The sequence below is a fragment of the Leptopilina heterotoma genome, unplaced genomic scaffold, assembly GCF_015476425.1.
Source record: "Leptopilina heterotoma isolate Lh14 unplaced genomic scaffold, ASM1547642v1 Lhet_144, whole genome shotgun sequence".
NCBI lineage: Eukaryota > Metazoa > Arthropoda > Insecta > Hymenoptera > Figitidae > Leptopilina > Leptopilina heterotoma.
The window spans coordinates 1109657-1131864 of record NW_025110862.1 but is presented as its reverse complement, the minus strand read 5'-3'; the positions used below and the strand labels follow the sequence as shown (position 1 = coordinate 1131864).

Here is a 22208-nt window from a genome sequence, read left to right as displayed (position 1 = left end):
TAAAAATAATTGATTTTACTACGAACAATTTTTTTATTTTATGAAAATAATTAAATTCTTGGAAAAGAATTTTATTAAAATTTTTTTAAATAATTGAATTCTTTCGAGAAATTATTTAAAAAATTTTATTGAAAATATAATTGAATGGGTTTGAAAAAAAATTATTAAGATTTTTAAAAGTAATTCAATTCTTTAGAAGAATTTTTAAAAATAATTGAATTCTTTCTAGTAATTTTTTATTAAAGTTTATTGAAAATAATTGAATTATTGCGAAAAATTTTATTGAAATTTTTGAAAATAATTGAATGGTTTTGAGAAATTTCATTTAAATTTTATTACAAATTAATGAATTCTTGCGAAGAACTTTTATTATTTTTTAAAATAACTAAATTCATATGCGATAAATATTTATGAAAATACTTAAATATTTGTGAAGAAATTTATTAAAATTTTTGAAATAAAATTAATTTTCTTCCATTTTATTTAAAATAGTATTAAAAATAATTGATTTTACTACGAACAATTTTTTTATTTTATGAAAATAATTAAATTCTTGCGAAGAAATTTATTGAAGTTTTTAAAAATAATTTAACTGTTTTAAAACAATTTATAAAAATTTTTTAAAATAATTGAATTCTATTGACAAAAATTAAAATTTTTAAAAGTTGCATTGAATTCCTTAGAAGAATTTTATGAAAGATTATTGAAAATAATTGAATTATTTCGAGTAATTTTATTAAAATTTTTGAAAATAATTGAATAAATTGTATTGACAAAATTTACTAAAATTTTTAAAAGTCGCATTAAATTCTTTAGAAGAATTTTCAAAAATAATTGAATTCTCTTGAGAAATTTAATTAAAATTGTATTCAAAATATAATTGAATTCTTACGAAGAATTTTATTATTTTTTAAAATAATCGAATTCTTTTGAAAAATTTTTTATTAAAATTGTATTAAAAATAATTGAAATTTTGCGAAGGATATTTTTACGTATAAAAATAATTGAATTTTTTCCAGTTTACTTAAAATTTTATTGAAAATAATTGAATTCCTTAGCAAAGCATTTTTTTTTTATAAAAATAATTTAACTCTATAGCGAAGAATTTTATTAAAATTTTTGAAAATAATAAATTATACTAATTAGTTATAGTTAATAAGTGAATTTTCTTAAAACTTAAATCTGAAATTATTCAAAAAATTGAAATTGATATTTAAAAAATAAAATTTTGTAATTTGCATAATGATTTTAATAACAATAATAATTACTAAAAAAAATTATAATTTAATAATAATAAAAAGTAAAAAGCGTAACTTTTGCTAGTAAAAATAATAAATACTAAAAAACATTGATAAGTGATAATGTGAAGTAAAGACTGTATAATAAAAATTTGATTTGAGAATGTAATGGATTAATTAAAATAAAAATGTCGACTAATTGTTTGTGTAGATATACGATTTTATTTATGCATCAAAAACTGGCTCTAATTATGACGACTTAATGAGATTTTAATATCAAGAGAATTGCACTAATTGACTTGACCTTCGCATACTAACTACCAACATCTAGCAAGTATTTGAACCGACAGAGGAGGCATACAACCGTAAATAAGCAGAGAAGACATAATAAGCATTGACACGTTTTTGTCACGTGCAACCAACGAGAATATTAGCAAATGTTGAAAGAGCCGAGTTCTTTTGTACCCCATTGTTGATTACTTGTTAATTTCTCTTTTTTTCAGATAATTTATTCCACTCTACGTTTATTTTCAATTTTTTCACATTTCTAAATAACCGAAAAATTAACCATTAACGAAAAAGAAAAATGTTCCTTTTTCACGAGAGTTGATAAATTTTTGCGCTCTTTTCTAAAATTCTAAAATTGTTCTCATGTCTTTAAAATTTTAAACGTAGTCGGAGGAGAGAAAGTTATTCACTTATTTTTGAAATTCAAACGTCACGTTGTATTAAAAATTTATAATGATAAAATTTTAAACTGAAAAATTTTTCCACTTTTATTGCAGTTAGTAATCTTTGAAAATATTTCATGAACGTTCCGAATTTTTGGAGCATAAACATTCCTCATTAAATTTTCATTGCCAGTGGAAAAATTTTCCGAATTTTCTCCCTGTGGCGAAAATGACCACATTTTCAAATATATTTAAAAAATATATTTTTTAGTCAAAGAAAAGAAAATCAATTAATCTACTTCTTGATTAGTAGTGTGAAAAAAAAATTTCTTTTTCATTAAAGAGAAAAACTTTGAGAAGTAAAGTAATTTATAAAATTGCCGAGTGCATTTCAGATGCAGTCTCTCGATAATAATGTACCTACTGGTTTTCTAAAATCTACTTCTCACTGATGTTCAGTCAGATGGGACTATTGATCTGGTTAAAAAAAAAACGCCTCAAGTGAGAAAATTTTATATTTATGTATTCCTTTTTTCTCAACTCCCATTTTCATGGATAATAAAAATTTACAAACGTTTTATATATGAAAAAATTTCCTTTAAATTTTTTTTTATACGCAAAACAATGAAAGTATTATCAGAGTTTTATTTTTTTTCGTGAGTTTTAAATATTTTCTTCATGAAACATTTATAATGGAAAATATGTTTCCACAAATAATATGTTTTCTAGGCTTATAATAAATTTATTTATTTTCCAATATTTTCATTCAATTTAATTAACTCTATAAAAAAAAATTAGAGATGATCTTTTCGTTAAATAAACGAATCCGAATTTTTTAATTATTTATTTCATTTATTTGATTGATACTGTCAAAATTAACCTCTGTCTGTATGTTTTGGTTAAAAAAAAGAAAAAAAATATGAAGTTCAAATAAAGGAAATTTATTTTTTTTCGAATTCGAAACTTATATTATAAATTTTTCAAAATATTGATTGTAAGTTTTAGATTTTTAATGCAAATTTTTATTTTTATTTTTTGGAAATATTTACATTGAAAAAATTATTCATTCATTTGAACATTGCAAATTTTTTTGGAGCATTCAATAATTATATTTTACTAATAATATTTTATTTTATTAATTTTATTAATTTAATAAATATTTATTTTAATTTATATTTACTTACGAAATTAACTCGACAGGAAATATGTTTTTTAACTCACCTGAAACAAAAAGAAAAAATTTTATATTAGTATTATTATTAAAAACAAAAATAAAAAATGAAAACGAATAATAATTTCTATTGAATAATTATATTAAAAATTATTTTTATTTTTAAATTACGTAAAAATTTTAGGAATTAAACTTCAGTAAAAAATTATTTTTATTTTAAAATTACATATAAATTTTAGGACTTAAATTTCAGTGAAAAATAGTAAAATTTATTTCGGACCTGATGGTAAAACTTCCACTAAAAATAGTAAAAATTACCACTAAACTTTCAAAATTTTTATTTACAAGACTAACTTTTACTATTTTTGAAGAAAATTTTTTTAGAAAAATTAGAAAAATTTACTTTAGAAATAGTAAAATTTACTCTGAAAATAATATTTAACAGTAAATTGTACTGCCTTTAAAAAAATTAAAAATAATTTTTTAAACAATTAACTACAGATTAACTCAATTTTAGGGATTAAAATCATACTCTCAAGGCTAAAATTTAGTAAAAAATGGTTCTTAACATATTTTGTTATAAATAATTATAATTGCACAAGTGATTTATATTTTTTACACAATAATAAAAATTTAAGTAAACATTTTATCACAGTAACTAAATGTTATTAATTAAAAACAACGAATTCCTTAATAAATTCTTCAAAAATAGTAAAAAATACAAAAAAACTATAATAATTAAGTACAAAATAAAAATTTTCTACGAAAAACAACGTCAATTTAGTAGAAATAAAAAAATTATCAATAAAAAAAAATTTTTTTAACATGTAAATTTTTTTTTTTTATTGTTAATAACAATTTTTACAACTATTAAGATCACTATCTTCATTGATTCATTCTTAGATGACTATTTCGAATTTTGCCTTCGAGGCAGCGTGGCCGAGCGGTCTAAGGCGCTGGTTTTAGGCACCAGTCCGAAAGGGCGTGGGTTCGAATCCCACCGCTGTCAAATTTATTTTTTTTTCTTGTAAAATAAAAACTCTTTTATTTGAATACAATCACAAACATTTATAAGAAATTTTTAATTTTTTCCCCTTTGAAAGTATAATATAACTTGTTTAAATTATTTATAAATATACAAATTGTCACATTTTAATATAGAATAAAAAATATAGAATTTTTCTTGACACAGATAATAATCTATATATAGCGCGATACTTGATAAATATTTCAAAACTCGAGTTATTTCAATTTCCCAATATAAAAAGATTAGAATAATTTATGCTTCTTGAAAGCATAAAATGTAAGAATAGAAATTATTTATAATTGTTCTTTAAATAATAATATTTGTTTCTTCAAAAATAATCAACAAAACTAATAATATAAAATATAAAAAAAATTATCAATCCCTCAACTCAAACTAATAATATTTGTTCTTTAAATAATGATTATAATAATAATACTAATAATATTAATAAAAATAAAAATTGCTCTTTCAGTAATAAAACAATATAATAATGATTTTATAATTGTACTTGTCTGTATTAACAACGTATTGATTAAAATGCAGCAGAACAGGTTTATTGAATCAGTAGCGTTGAATATTTTTTCTCTTTTTATTATACACTTAATTAAACCATAAAGCTTATACATTGTACATTATTTTCCTCTCCATACTGTAAAAGGTATAAAGTAATCAAAAATTCACAAATCTATAATTAATCACCTTCAAAAATGTTTTAAAAAACGTTTTTTAAAAAAAATAATTTAAAAAAAAACATCTTTGGAAAAAATTTTGTTCTTTGATATTTTTTTGGCTATTTATTGAATTACCTAAATTAAAATACTGAACATTTAAATATAGCGGACAATTAAAAAAATATTTCACGTTCCCTCGCGGAAATATTTCCAATATAAGCTCAAATTGAACGCAAATATATATTATACTTCCGTTAAATAAACTTTATTGATTTTATTATATACTCTGTGCGTGCGTTCTTGTAAATTCTATCTGTCTGTTCATTTAACTCGAATATTGATTGATTACATAATTTGTCTAAATGCGTTATATTATACAATATTGTTTCAGACATTTATTGAGTTTGATTGGTATTGTAATTATTATCATTATTAGGATTAGAATTAATAATAGAATTATTATTATTAGTATTATATATAACTATTATTAATGTTATTAGTATTATTAGTTTTATTAGTATTACAGGGTTGCCACAAAAATTTAATTTTGTTTTTCCTTGACTTTTTCCTGATTTTCAGACAAAATTTTCACTTTTTCCCTGATCCTAAACAGTATATTCTGATTCACTCTACAAAATGATCAGATACTCAAAAAAAAAAATGTTCTATTACATTTATTTACAAATTTCTTTAATTGTAAAATTATTCAAAAACATCAATAATTTTCTTTTTAAATAAATATTTAATCATTATTATTTTTCCGTAGGAATTCAAATTCTTCAAAACATTAAAATTTAAACCTTTTTAAAATCCAACAACTTATAAGACTTATCATTATAAAACAATTCGACTCGGAGTGCTCGATTTCTTCAAATTTTATAATAATTAAATGATTATTTTATATTATAATATAAGAATATTGTTACTAAAAATTGTTTAAAATTATTTTCATTATTTTAATTCAATTATTATTTCCTAGAATTTTTAACTGAAATTCTTCTTTAAATTAATTATTTTGAATAATTTTTAAAAAAGTACTTTGAAAATTTTTAAATCCATTTGTTTACAATTGAGCTGCCGGATCAAAGAAGGGCACATAACTCATTTGAATTACATTGGTTATGTGCCCTTCTTTGATCCGGCAGCTCAATTTAATTTTACGAAATTTCAATTATTCAGAAATACTTTAATTAAATATATATTAGAAAATAAAAACTTCAAATATTCAAAAAAATTCAATTAAAAATTTTTTCAAATGATTAATTCTACAGAATTGTTATACACGGAGAGAGAATATATATTAAATTTTGTAAAAATATTTTCAAATTAGGGAAAAACTGCAACAAAGCGAAATTTTGATATAGAAAATACTAAACTTTAAAAAAAGTTTTGTGAAATTTATTAAAGTTATATTAGAATTTAATTAATATTCTTGATATTTGATATAATTATACTAAATTTCACATAAGTTTTTTTAAAGTTTAGTATTTTTTAAATCAAAATTTCGCTTTGTCGCACTTTTTCCCCAATTTGAAAATATTTTTACAAAATTTAATATATATTCTCTCTCCGTATAGTTAAAAGTATGAAAAATTCAGTTTTTCAAAGATTTTAATTTGAACCTTTTAAAAATTCAATTAGTTATAAAAATTGATATTATTTTTAACTTCTCCAAAAAGTGTAAAAATCATAAATAAATAAATAAAATCCAATTATTTTTAGAGTTTTCAAATAAAATTCTTCTCTAAATTAAATATTTTCAATAATTCAATATATTCTAAACACATTAAAATTTCAACTATAATTTGAAAATGAATGTGAATTATTAACAGTTTTCAAAAAAGTAGGTTCTTTATAATTTCTAATTAATTTAATTTAAAATTCAAAATTTTTAAAATAATAGAAATTCTACAAGAAAATTTATCAAAATTTTTAAGAATAACTGAATTTTCATATTTTATTAAAATTGTATTAAAAATAATTGAATTCTTGCAAAGAATTTAAAATAATTAAAATTTTGACAAAAACTTTATAAAATTTTTTAATAATTATTGAATTCTTTGGAGAAATTATATTGAATAAATAATTGAAATTCTGACACGAAGTTTATCAAAAATTTTAAGAACAATTGAATTCTTTCGAGAAATTTTATTGAAAATAATCGAATTCTTGAGAAAAATTCAAAATAATTGAAATTCTGCAAAGAAATATATCAAATCAACATTTTTAGAAAGCATTAAATCTGATATTTTACTAAAATTGTATTGAAAATAATTGAATTCTTTCGACGAATTTTAATAACATTTTTAAGAATAATGAAATTTTTCGAGGAATTCGATTAAAATTGTATTAAAAATAATTGAATTATTGCAAAGAATTTTATAAAAAAGTTTCAAACAATTAGTTTTTTTCGAAAAAATTTATGCAATTCTTTTTTTAATAATTGAATTCCTGTGAAATTTTCATTATTTTAGAAAATAATTGTATATTCGTGTAGAACTTTGTCAAAATTGTTTTTAAATAATTGAATTATATTGGGAAATTTTGTAAAAATAATATATATATATATATATATATATATATATATATATATATATATACAAATTATTGAATTATAAAAAATTTCTGAAAATAATTGAAATTTTTCAAACGAATTTTATTAAAATTTTTGAAAATAATTGAATTTTATTACTTTAGGAAATAATTGAATTCGTGTGATGAATAAAATATTATTAATTAATTAATATTATTAAAATTAAAATTTATTAATATTATTTATAAAAATAATTGACTTCCTCCTAATGATTTTATTATTTATGAAAATAATTAAATCCCTGAAAATAATTTAAAAATTTATGGAACTTATTGAATTACTCACAGTAAAAAGAAAATCTTATTTTAAGGCACGAAAGCTGCCTTAAATTGAGATGCAACATTTTTAAGACAGCCAATGTTGAATTTACGCACGTTTTTCGTATCCTTTAACATTATAGCAGACAGTGTTGAATTTAAGGCAGCTCTTAAATTAAGATTTACTTTTTACTGTGCTGCGAAAAATTTTATATCAAATTTTAAAACATTTGTTTTTTTTCGAAAAAATTTATGCAAATTCGGTTTTAAATAATTAAATTCAGATTTTTATTTGTTTAGAAAATAATTGAATGCTCGTGTAGAATTTTAATTTAAATTTTGTCATGAATTTAATTATTTTTAAAAATAATTAAATTTTATTACTTTTTGATAATAATAAATTAATTCTTGTGATGAGTACTATTATTTATGAAAATAATTGATTTTTGTAATGAATTTTATTAACATTCCTGAAAATAATTGAATTTTCTCGAAAAATTTTGCTGTTTCATTTATAAAGATAATTGAAATGTTGACGACAATTTTAAAAAAATTTTTGAAAATAATTGAATTTCTGCGAGGAGTTTTATCAATTTTAAAAATAATTAAATTCTTGAGATAAATATTGTTATTTTATGAAAATAATTTAATTCTACAATGAGTTTTATAAAAATTTCTGAATATAATTGAATTTCGGCGAAGAATGTTGCTATATTTATAAATATAATTAAACTGTTGACGAGAATTTTTAAAAAAAAAATTTTGAAAATAATTGAATTTCTGAAAAGAATTTTGAAATATTACTCTAAAGTGTTTATGATATAAATGAAAAATAATTCCCCTTCATCTTCGCTTTAAGTCTATTCTTTTAAATAAACCATATTTCTCCCCTTAAAAAAAATATAAACGTTTTCTTAAAAGAAAAAAAGGAAAGCAAAACAAAAACTGTTGACAATATTTTCACTCCCTTTTTTAAAGTCCTTACGTAAAATGTAGTACGCAAAAATTTTCGCAAATCTCTCGCACAATTATAGTCCCCTTAAGAAAATTTTTACACACACTACAAGTAAATAAAGATCCTTTCGTCTTATACATTCACATTTTCACCACGACATTAGCGATTTAGATTATACACTTGAAATTGCGAGGAGAGGCGCAAAATGAAAAGAGAGAGATTGTCAAGTGGAACACAAGTTAAAAAAGGGTGATGCCGTTAAAACAAAGCAAATCACAGTGAGAGAGAACGATCGAGAGAGAAAAAAAGTATAGGGTGCGTTCTCTGAAGGAAAAAAAGAAAGAAAATAAAAAAAAGGAGGGAAAAAAAAGATCGTGTAGTTGGTTCACTTGGCACGAGAGACCAGTGCGTGTTGTTGATTGCACGACAATGAACTTTTTTGCGAATCAACCTTTAGGGGGAGGGGGGAGAGACGTTGCGGTGTTAGTGGTATAGTTAACGAGAAAAAAGAGTGGGTCGTGTATATCCACCACAACACACACTAGATGCAAAGTGAATTCTCTATTTTACAATATCTTTTCTATATAGGGAACAAAGAAATAAAACGCATATTGGAAAATAAATTTTCTCAAAAGATTATATAATTCATGGACACTGGGAAAAAATTTGTTTAAAACAATGAAATTTTTGTTGAATTAACACAACAATTTGTCTGTTTCAACTAAAAGCAATCTTTCATAGTTGAACCAGACAAAATTATTGGGTTAATTACAATTAACTCAATAATTTGTCTGGTTCAACAAAAAGTTTGCTTCAGTTCACCAAATTCCTTCTTCGAACGAACGCAAAATTTATTAACAGAGTTGCCACAGGTCAGGGAAATCAGGAAAAAGTCAGGAATTTTCAGTAAAAGTACTGTGAAAAATTGAATTTTTAAAATTCATGAGAAAACTCTGAATTTTGATGTTTCTTTCGTTTGCCTCGAAAACTATGAAATTACCACGAATTTTAATACAAAACCTTCAATTTTTTCTATTTCTGACAATAATTTATTTTTAAATAACAATTTTTTAAGAACTATCATCAAATTATAAATTATTTAATGAATAATTTTTACAATTTTCATAAATACTAGATTAATAGAAGAATTTTAGTTAAAAATACTAAAAAAAAATTGAATTTTGGAAAAGTTACAAATGTTTCCAGAAATTCAATTATTTTCAAAAGATTATAAAAATTCTTCGCAGAACTTCAATTATCTTTATAAATAATAAAATTCTTCTCCGAAATTCAATTATTTTAGAAAATTTCTAATAAAATTCTTGACAAAATTTCACAGGAATTCAATTATTTACAAAATTTTTAATAAATTTCTTCGAAATAATTCAATTATTTTTATAAGTAATCAAATTTTCACAGATATTCAATTATTTAAAATAAAAAATTTCATAATTTTTTGAAAAATATCAATTATTTAAAAAGATTTTTTATAAAATTTGTCGCAAGAATTCAATTATTTAAAAAAATCTAACAAAGTTCTTTTCAAGAGATCAATTATTTATATAAATAATAAAATTCTTCACCGAAATTTAAGAATTTTTATAAACTTGAATAAAATTCGTTGCAAGAATTGTTTAATTATATATATAAATAATAAAATTCTTCACAGAAATTCAGTTATTTTTATAAACTGGAATAAAATTCGTTGGAAGAATATTTTAATTTAAAAGTAATAAAATTGTTCGCAGAAATTCAATTATCTTCAAAAATTAAAAAAAAAATTCTTGTCAAAATTTCAAGCATCTTTATAAATAATAAAATTCTTCTTCGAAATTCAATTATTTTAGAATAGTTTTAATAAAATTTTTGGCAAAATTTTAATTATTTTCATAAATAATAAAACTCATCGCAGGATTTTAATTATTTTTGATACAATTTTAATCGAATTCCAAGAAAAATGTAATTATTCTTAAAAATTTTATTAAAATTTGTCAAAAGAATTTAATTATTTAAAAATTTGTTGATAAGATTCTTTATGAGAATTCAATTTTAACAAACATTCAGTTATTCAATAAATTATTATTTATTTTTTAATTTTAATAATTGAATTCTTCTGGAACTTTCCAATAAAAATTGATTTAAATGAATTGACAAATAATCGATTTATTATTTATGAAAATAATTGAATTCTTGCAACGAATTTTATTAAATTTTTTTAAATAATTGAATTTTTTTGAGAAATTTTACTACATTTAAAAATAATTAAATTCTTAAGAAGGATTTTATTAGGATTTTTGTAAATAATTAATTTTTTTTTTTTGAAAATTTTATAATAATTTAAATTATTACAAAGCATGAAGAAGGCGATCAGCAAACTAAGAGTCTAAGAAGAGAGACTTGAAGTTGAGAATTCATATTACCGAAAATAATTTTTCCTCAATGTAAAGAAAATAGATATATTAGAATATCATTATAATATTCTAATGGAGTACGCTGGAAAAATATTCTTGTGTAATATTTGCAGAATTTCCATGTAGAATAATATAGAAAATTTTTTACTACCTTCCTGGTATAAAATCGTATCTATAGAATATTGTAGAAATATATATAAACCATAATAGAAAGTGAAAAGATAAATATTGAAGATGTCTACCAGCTGCACATAAAAGTTTGTAATATTCTTTCCGATATATTCTACAACCAAAACAAAAAAAATTTTTTGCAATACTCTGAATGAATACATTTATTTACTGTTATTTTAGAATTTTTTCACTCCTCAGCATTCCAATGTAATATTCCATTACAATATTTCAAAATTATTTGAAAAGACTATTCTAAAGGTGCTTGTATAGAATTTTTATTCAATATAATCCTAATACTACTAAAATTTCCTGTTTTTTCAATTTTCTAAAATTATTTTCAGGAATTTAACTATTTACAAAAAATTTTATAATTACGATTTTTCACATTTTTTCAGACTTTCTAAATAAAATTTTTCGAATTTAATTAATTTTTGTTTCGTAAAGTAAATATTTGAATACCTATTGTTCTTTATTTGTCTACCAGAAATAAATATTTCAAAATACTTTTGACCTTTTGAAATTGTTTCTAAAATTTTAATATTTATTTTCATTTTTGTTATATTTTATTTTTCTTGTTAAAGAAACAACCATTTTCATTTCAGAAAAATATTATCTTTAATTCAAGAAAGGAATTTAAGAGGATTATGAATCTTTTTCACAGTCCAGTGTGGATAAAAATGTAATCTAATTATGTGCACAGAAAAAAAATTTCCTCTTACATTGTCGTTTTCACGTGACACGAAAACATATTACTGTTGTTCAAAAAAAAGCAAAAGTTTAATTTCTCTTTTGTAACGAAGTTTTTTCCTTATAATTTTGTTTTAAAACGTGTCGAAATAAAAACTGTCGTAATTTTATGCAACAATAGTTGAAACTTTAAAACTTAATAAATATAAACTTTTTATAAACTTTACAAAATTCCGAATAATTAAATAAACAGAATTTGTTATTAAATATTTATTTATTTGCACATTTCCCAGACTTATGAAAAGCAAAATATTTTTACTCATTTCAATTCAATTATTATTTACCAGAATTTTTAACTAAAATTCTTCTTCAAATCAATTATTTCTTTGTTTTCAAAAAAAAAGTTCAATTAAATATACATTAAAAAATAAAAACTTCAAATAATTGCAAAAAAAATCAATTAAACTGTTGAAAAAAAAATTATTATAGAGAATTGTTAGTTAAAAGTTTGAAACATTCAAATTCTTCAAAAATTTTAATTTGAAACCTTTTCAAAATTCTATTATTTCTGAAAATTCATGCTATGATGCTTTTAATATTCAATAATTATCTAAAATTTTAACTGAAAATCATTTTTAATTCAATTTCTATTAGAAAATTCTACGATAATTTAATTATTTAAATACAAAAATAAATAATTTATTGAATAATTTAATGTTTTTTAAAATTGAATTCTTATAAAGATTTTCATCAACAAATTTTTAAGTAATTGAATTCTTTCGATGAATTTTAGTAAATTTTTTAAGAATAATTACATTTTTCGAGGAATTTGATTAAAATCGTATTTAAAAATAATTTCAATTCTGTAATGAGTTTTAGTATTTATAAAAATAATTGAATTATTGCGAAGAAATTTATAAAAAAATTTGTATAATTGAATTTCTACTAAATTTTCATTACATATGAAAATAATTAAATGTTTGCGTAGAATTTTATTAAAATTTTTTTAAATAATTAAATTCTTTTGGAAAATTTTATTAAAATAGTAGATATTGAAAATCATTGAAATGAGGGAATTTTTTAAAATTTAATTAAATTCTTTTGGAAAATTTTATTAAAATAGTAGATATTAAAAATCATTGAAATGTGGAAATTTTTTAATAATAATTGAAATTTTATCAAGAAATGATCCTAAAGTTCTAAGCGTTCAAATGAACGAAATTTATTTATTTCTTCTTCAAATTCAATTTTTATTACAATAATTTTGAGTCACTATCAAAAAAATTCATTTTTAAAGTTTTTAAACGTAGAATTAAAGTTTTAAATTTTTAATCGAATCAGTAAATTTATGAAAATATTTTTAATACAAAATATTTTGTTCATTTGAACGTTCTAAACTTGTGGATCATATCAAGAATTTTATTAAAATTTGTGAGAAAATAATTGAATTTCAGAGAAGAAATTTTATTATTTATAAAAAGATAATTGAAATGTTTATTTCCAACTAATTTTTTTGGTTGGCTACTTATTTTTGAATTAAAACAAAATTTTTTCTCGGTGTTTAATTAATTTCTTGTCAATAAAAAATAAAATTTAATCAGTTAAGAATTAATTTTTTATTACATCAGAAAAAATTATTTTACGTAAAATTTTCAACGAAGAAGGAAGAAAAAAAATTCCATTTGAAAATTCCAAATTTTAAGGACATACATGAAAAATCATCCGGCTTCTTGTCTATATATAAATGTTTCAAAAGAAATACACAATCTCACTTTTCCGAATTACAGGAGACACAATGAAAAGTATTGTCGTGAAAAATAGTCAACAAGATGACACAAATCATTAAAGATAGAAAAGAGCAATTGATGGAATGAAAAGGATCGCTATTGGTATATTTATTTTCTCGTTTGAGGTTTCTATATATAACAATAATAAAAGTGATATTCTCGTTTGTGTCAATTCCACGAAAATTCCAATAAACGGCGAACGACTCCCGTACTATTATGTGAATCTCTCTTTGAGAAATGATCGTAGGATTTGAGGTGTGCCATGGAGCGTGACGCCAATTGTACTTCCGGGCCCCGAGGCTCATACTTTATTTCTATTCCTATATATATAGACCAGAAAGTTCCTTAATGCTGGCCGCCTGACCCAACACTAATGCGAAATAAATATTAGAAACCCCCCCCCCCTCCACCCCTCATCTCTCTACCCATAGGGATGCTGCTCTCTTTTACCATCAAAAAGAATCTGCAGCTGGCATAAAAGAAGCTGCACATTATGTATGTTCTCGATATTATTTTTTTTTCACGCCATTGTCTTCAAATTTTCAACATTAATTATTATCATTATCGTCGACTTTTTTTCCGACCAATATATATATTCTTTCATTCAATTCTTTGTTTAGTTCCTTTTTGTTCTTCTTTTCATTAATTTCTTTTTTTTTTATTCTTTCTTTTAACTCTTTTAACGCGACCGCAGAACAAAGTAATCTCCGATTCAGCGGATTCGTCTATCCTTAAAGAATAAGAATAAAATCTTTTACAGGGTTGGCACAAAAATTTAATTTTCTTTTTCCCTAATTTCCAGACAAAATTTTGACTTTTTCCCTGACCCTAAAGAATATTCTGAATTTCTGATTCACTCTAAAAATAAATAGACACTTAAAAAAATATTCTATTACATTTATTTATCAATTTCTTTAATTGTAGAATTATTTGAAGACATCAATAACTTTTTTCTAAAAAAAAAATTTAATAATTATTATTATTTTTACAGAGGAATTAAGAATTTAAAAAAATTTTAATTTAAACCTTTTTGAAATTAAACAACTATAAAAATATTTTTATAAAACATGAAAATATCGATCAGTCCGAGTCGAAAACTCGGAGTTATCGCTTTCTTCATGTTTTATAATAATTAAAAATGACCGAGTGATAAAATCAAAATTCAAATTTTCAAAGATTTTAATTTGAAACTTTTACAAAATTCAATTATTTATAAAAATTGCAATTATTAGTCACTTCTCAAAAATTCAATTATTATCGAAAACTTTAACTGTATTTTATAAAGAATGTTTCAAACAATTGGTCTTTTTTCGAAAAAATTTATGCAATTATTCTATTTTTAATAATTCAATTCCTGTGAAATTTTCATTATTTTAGAAAATAAATGAATATTCGCGTAGAACTTTATTAAAATTGTTTTTAAATAATTGAATTCATTTGGGAAATTTTATTGAAATAATATAGATATACAAACATTATTGAATTAAGAAAAATTTTCTGAAAATATTTGAAATTTTTCCATAAATTTTATTTAAATTTTTTAAAATAATTGAATTCTTGTGATGAATATTGTTATTTATGAAAATAATTAACTTCCTCCGAATGATTTTATTATTTATGAAAAGAATTAAATCTCTGAAAAGAATTTTAAAATGTATGAAAATTATTGAATTACTGTGAAAAATTTAACGCCAAATTTTAAAACATTTGATTTTTTTCGAAAAAATTTATGAAAATTCTATTTTAAATAATCGAATTCCTGTGAAATTTATATTTGTTTGGAAAATAATTGAATATTCCTGTAACATATTATCAAAATTTTTATTTTAATAATTGAAATTTTGTCATGAATTTTATTAATATTTTTGAAAATAATTGAATTCTTGTGATGAATACTATTATTTATGAAAATAATTGAATTTTGCAATGAATTTTATTAAAATTCCTGAAAATAATTGAATTTTATGGAAAAATTTTGCTATTCATTTATAAAGATAATTAAATTGTTGACGACAATTTTGTTTTAGATTTTTTGAAAATAATTAAATTACTTTGAAGAATTTTAGAAATTTTGAAAATAATTAAATTACTGTGAAGAATTTTAGAAATTTTGAAAATAATTAAATTCCTGTAAAAATTTTGTTTATTTGGAAAATAATTGAATGTTCGTGTAGAATATTATCAAAATTTTGTTTAATAATTGAATTCTTTTAGGAAATTTTATTAAAATAGTAGAATACCTATTAAAAATCATTGAATTAAGAAAATTTTTTGAAAATAATTGATATTTTGACATGAATTTTATTAAAATTTTTGAAAATAATTGGATTTTATTACTTTTGAATACTATTATTTATGAAAATAAATGAATTTTTCAATGAATTTTATTAAAATTCCTGAAAATAATTGAATTTTATGGAAAAATTTTGCTATTTGTTTATAAAGATAATTGAAATGTTAACAATTTTTTAAAAATATTTTTTGAAAATAATTGAATTTTGGCGAAGAATTTTATTAATTTTGAAAATAATTGAATTCTTGAGATGAATATAGTTACTTATAAAAATAATTGAATTTTACAATGAATTTTATAAAAATTCCCTGATTATAATTGAATTTAGGCAACGAATTTTGCTATTTATAAAGATATTTAAATTGTTGACAAGAATTTATTAAAAAATATTTAAAACTATTTAAATGTCTGGAAAGAATTTTAATATTTATTAAAATAGTTGAATTCTTTCAAAGAATTGCGTTAAAATTTTTAAAATTGAAACTAATTTCAACAGAATTGAAATTCAAAGATTTCAAAAAAATATTTCATTAAATGATTTATAAGTAATTGTACACTAATTTTCGAATTACGTTATCTACATTGGTATTGTGATTAATTTAAAACCCATTTGAAATCACTATACCAATTGACCTTGATTTGAAGATTTCAGGAAATTGCAATTCAGTTTATCAAGTGCTACAGATGAGAAGTGGTGTAGGTAAGGTCGTAGGGTCAATGTTACCAAACCACATTTTGAATAGCAGCCAATTCTACACTGACCTAGACTATAAATCTATATACATTTATATATTCTACAGTTGCCATCGACCGAAGGAAAAAAATTTATTCTCATCTCGACTATTATTTATTCTCACAGAATGCGGATTTGTGGGTGCGTTTTTGTTTATTCTTCTTTTTTTTTTTTTTTTTTTTTTTTTTATTCTTTTGTAATTTGACTTGGAAATTTTTTACCGTCAATGCATCTCTTAATGAAGATTTTCTGATTTTTAGCAGCAGAAAACATTGACTGCATGTAAATTTTTCAACATGAATATTATTTGTCACAGTATGAATAAATAATCGTCAAAAAAAAGATATAAAAAAAGAATCAAAAATCTTTACTTTTGATTCTTTTTAATATGTATAAATTTTATTTTATTTAATATCTAAAAAGAAAAAAAAGAGAGAGAGAGAGTTGATGTCTTATTTTATTTTATTTTTTATAGAAAGTTTTCAGAAGTTACTCGATTTCGAAATTAAACTGTTAAACTGAATTTTAAAAGTTAAATGCGTTTCTCTTGGTTGGGAATTAAATATTTTGTTTTGTATTTTATTCGTTTTAATGGTCATGATAGAGGATAATTTATCGCTCTGTCGGTTTTCTATGGAAAATTTCCATATGCTTAAAAAGAAAACTCTTTTTCTGCCTTTGATGTCAAGTCAGTACCTAGTTATGGAAAAAAAATCTCTCTTTAAATTCAAAAATGAAGGAAAAGTTAGTTCTTTAGAATTCGTACTTTTTAGTTACAATTTTTCGTATTAAAATATATTTTCTAATTATCCACTCATGTTTGCGTTATTAGTAAAGCGCATTCTACGTTTTAAGTATACACCAATTTCCTGTTAATTTATTCCTTCATTATATTTAGTTATTACCTATCAGGGTGTCTACTATTTTTCGTTCCTGATTTTTTTTTCTAATCAAATTTAAATTTATTTGATTTCGGACATAAATAAACCTTCAAATGGCTTACAAAATTTCTATTAGAGTTTTTATAAATAAATTCTTTTGACGAGTTTCTTTTAATTTTTTGGTAATAATGTTTCTTTTAATAATTTTAATTATGTAAAGTAATTAGTAATTAGTAAGATTAGCAAGATTAAGATTGAAAAATAGTAAAATAGTAAAGTAGTAAAATGGAAAAATAGTCAAACATAAATTTTTGAAAATAAACCAAATTTCAAAATTAATTTGACACTCATGTATATATATATACATTGAATGAAACATTTATGGCGTGATGATTTAATGTGTGAAGAGTACTGTCCTGAAGGGATTGGGATTTAATCTTATTAAACATGTATCGTACAGGTGAGCTTTACAGGTTTCAAGTACAAGTATTTTGGTGTAAACTTTGCTTATATTTGAATATCCCAACACTTAACACATTAATCTATAATGTAGCTCGGCAACAACGTTTCAAGCCAAAAGCGCTTTATGCAAGTCGTTGTAGAGTAAATGTATAGAGTGAATCTCATCAATTCAAGCTTGAAATATTCCTCATTTTGCGAAAGGTTAATTGCTTTCTCGTTGTATATAAGAATTTCGCTCCAGGAATACAAAATTGTTTAAATTAACACGGCTCATTTAACTTTTCATATAATAGTTACTGTAGGTATATATATATAGGTACATTCTCCTGACTTCATCATTTTCTGAAATGTACATTAATATACATAAACTAATACAGGGAAAAATTTCTATGTAACTAAATAAAGTACAAATTGTAAAAAAAAATAACTTTTCAGCATTTTTAATTTTATTTACTATAGTATTTTATAATGGAATTTTTAATTTCTTATTACTCTCTGAATAACGAGGAAAAATTTTAAATAAAATCTGAACGCAAATATAATTTCCAATAGAAACAAATAAAATTTTATTCAACACAAATTAATTTTCTAATGTGGAACCAAATAAAATTTTATTCGACACAAATAAAATTGTTATTAGAACCAAATAAAATTATATTCAACGCTAATATAATTTCTATTAGAAACAAATAAAATTTTATTCAAAACAAATAAATTTTCTAATAGAACAAAATAAAATTTTATTCAAAACAAATAAATTTTCTAATAGAACCAAATAAAATTTTATAACACACAATTAAAATTTTAATTTAAACCAAATAAAATTTTTTTTGAAATAAATAAAAAGTTTTGTTGACTCTGAGACAAATATCAGAATTGCCACAAAAATTTGATTTAGTTTTTCCTTGATTTCCAGACAAAATTGACTTCTTCCTGACCCTAAAGAATATTCTGATTTACTCTAAAAATGATTAGATACTCAAAAAAAAGGTTCTATAATAAAATTTCAAAAAAATAAAAAATTATTCAAAAACAACAATATAATTTCTTTTTTAAATAAATATTTAATAACTATTATTTTTTTATAATACTTAAGATTTTCAAAAACTTCAAATTCAAACTTTTTAAAATTCAATAAGTTAAAATAATTAAATATGAGTTATGCCCGAGTGATAAAATCATTATTTTATATTATAAGAATATTATTACTGTATAACATCTTCAAAATTATTTTCATCATTTCAATTTAATTATTATTTTCCAGAATTTCTAACAAAATTTCTTCTTTAAATTAATTTTTAAAATCATTTTTTGACAAAGTTCTTTCAGAATTTTCAAATCCATTTGTTTATAAATCATTCAATTTTATCAGCAATTTCGATTATTCGGAAATTTTTCAATTAAATATATATTAGAAAATAAAAACTTCAAATAATTTCAAAAAAATTCAGATTTTCAAAGATTTTAATTTGAAACCTTTTTAAAATTCAATAATTTTTAAAAATTCAGGCTATTATGCTTTTAATAAAATTTTTAAGCTAATGATTACATTTTTCGAGGAATTCGATTAAAATTGAATTAAAAATAATTAAAACTTGCAATGAGTTTTACTATTTATGAAAATAATTGAATCCCTGTAATTTAAAAAAATCTATTGTTCAAGAAAATAATGAAATTATTGCAAAGAAATTTCAGTGAAGAAATTTATTAAAATTTTTGAAAAAAAATAAATGTTTTCCCTTTTATTTTAAATTGTATTAAAAATAATTAAATTCCTATAAAGAATTTTATTATTTTTGAAAATGCTGGAATTATTTTGACAAATTTCAATAAAATTTTTTAAAATAATGACATTTTTCGAGGAATTTGATGAAAATTAAATTAAAAATAATTGAAATTTTGCAATGAGTTTTATTATTTTTGAAAATAATTGAATTCCTAAGAAGAATTTTATTATTTATGAAAATAATTGAATCTCTGTGAAAATTTTTAATTATTTATGAAAATAATGGAATTATTGCGAAGAAATTTATAAACAATTTGTAAATAATTAAATTTCTGCGAAATTTTTATTTTTTATGAAAATAATTAAATGTTTGCATAGAATTTTATTAAAAATTTTTTTTAAATATAATTGAACTCTTTTGAAAAATTTATTACGATAGTAGATATTGAAAATCATTGAATTCAGGAGAATTTTGGAAAATAATTGAAATTTTGCCAATAATTTTATTAAAATTTTTGTAAATAACTGAATTTCGGAGAAGAATTTTATTATTTATAAAAAAGATAATTGAAATTTCGACTATAGTTTTTTTAATTTTTTTAAAATAATTGAATTTTTTGCGAAGATTTTTATTACTTTGGAAAATAAATGAATTTCTGCAATCATTTGTAACTTCACCAAAATTAAATTTCTTTTAGTTTTTGTAACTAAAATTCTTCTATAAATCCATTATTTTTGATAATTAATTAAATATATATTAAAAAATGTAACTAATTTTAGAAGCATTTGAATTGTAAAAATTTTTAATTCATAAAATTCATTTAAAATTGAAATTTTCTAAAATTTCAAATTGAAAACTTTTGAGTGTTGATCTATATATAAAAATTGTAAACGCAACTCTTTTAAAATTCAATTTATTTTAAAATATTTAAGTAAATGTATTCATTAAAATAATTTATAAGTAATAATTTTATGATAGTTCTTTAAGACTTAAGTTATTTAAAAATAAATTATTGTCAAAAATAGAGAAAATTGACAAGAAAACATTGTCGAAAATCGTGTAATAATATTGCAAGTGAAGTAAATTATTTAATAACATATTAATGTTAAATCTTTTGGAAATGTTTGCTTTTCGCTCGTATCAAAAATTAATATTTCCAACAAAAAGCCAAGCGAAAAATAATATTTAAATTATCTCAAAATGTTTCCCAGGGACATAAAAAGTTTCAGCCTTTTTTTTAATTATTTATTTTTAAAGTCAATTTTCTACTCCTAAGACTATTAATTTAATTACCACATAACAAAACACAGAAAGTTGAAAAAAAGAAAATATGAATTTTTCTCTCTCCATTTTTCATCCAATTTTAGTGGATGAAAAAAAAATTTATTGAATGCACACTTTAAACTCACATATGCTTCAACGTGTAATTATTGAAATCAATACTTATCAGGTGCGGCTTGTCCTGACAATAAACTCTGCTTGAAAATGAGATAAATCGTTCGTATTTGATTTATAAAACGATCAACCATTGTTTATTTTCATGTTTTCGTATTTATTATTTAACAATTTTTTTTCCAATAATTTTTTTTTTTTTGCATTAGTTCTGTTTGATAAATTTTAATTATTGTTTTTTAAACACAAAATTGCGAAACAAAATATCCAGTCATGTCAATTTGAAATACATATAATATTCGGCGAAAAAAAATTTATTTTTTTAAATTTTTTGCGCACGTATTTTCTGAGATGCATAATAATAATAGTAATAATAATATATTTAAATTTCAACATTGCATATATTCGACTACATAGCCTGAGGTTATTTATCATATAATTTAGAGTAGACACAAAATCTGGGGTATAACATTACTGAAATTCTTACAATTCTGATATTTTCGTGTACATATAGTATTGTTATTTTCTACTTCTATATTCTCCATATCTAACATCCCACTAAAAAAAAAAGAAAAGAAAATAATAGCTTGTACAAAAATGCCTTTTATTCGTTCACTTTTCCAAAAAATATCAATTTTTATTTGCTGTCGGCTGAAAGAGTTTGGAAGTATCACAATAAAAACGCTGCTATGTACAATTTTTCCTTTTGTTTTTCAAAACGGAGAAAAAAGTGCAAATGTGTAAAAGTTAAAATTTTTGTTTTTAAAAAATAAACTTTTTTTTATAGAGCTAAAAGAAAATATTTGTTGTAAAATGTTTCTTTTGACAATTTTTATTTATATTAAAAAATTAACGACGTATAGAAAGAAAATATAAAAGTATTGAATGCGTATATTTGAAAAGAGAAATAGAATATAAAAATGTTATATTTTTGATTTTAGTAATTGAATTACGAATAACTTTCATTATATTGAAATGTAATTTCATTTTCACAGTTTATGGAATTTTATTCTATTTTTTATTATAGAGAAAGTTCAAAATTTCGAGCAAATTGGCAACGATTTACTATCCATCTCGTCTG

The 22208-nt window shown here is 20.9% G+C and overlaps 1 protein-coding gene and 1 non-coding gene across 6 annotated transcripts in view; one reads left to right on the top strand and one right to left on the bottom strand.

Annotated features, from left to right (window-relative positions):
• The window catches only part of LOC122498264, a 191129-nt gene that overhangs the window by 150259 nt on the left and 18662 nt on the right, over positions 1-22208 (bottom strand). The gene's annotated exons all lie outside the window — the stretch shown is intronic.
• On the top strand, positions 4010-4089 carry Trnal-uag. The gene has a single exon. It is a non-coding gene; the product is annotated as a tRNA-Leu (tRNA).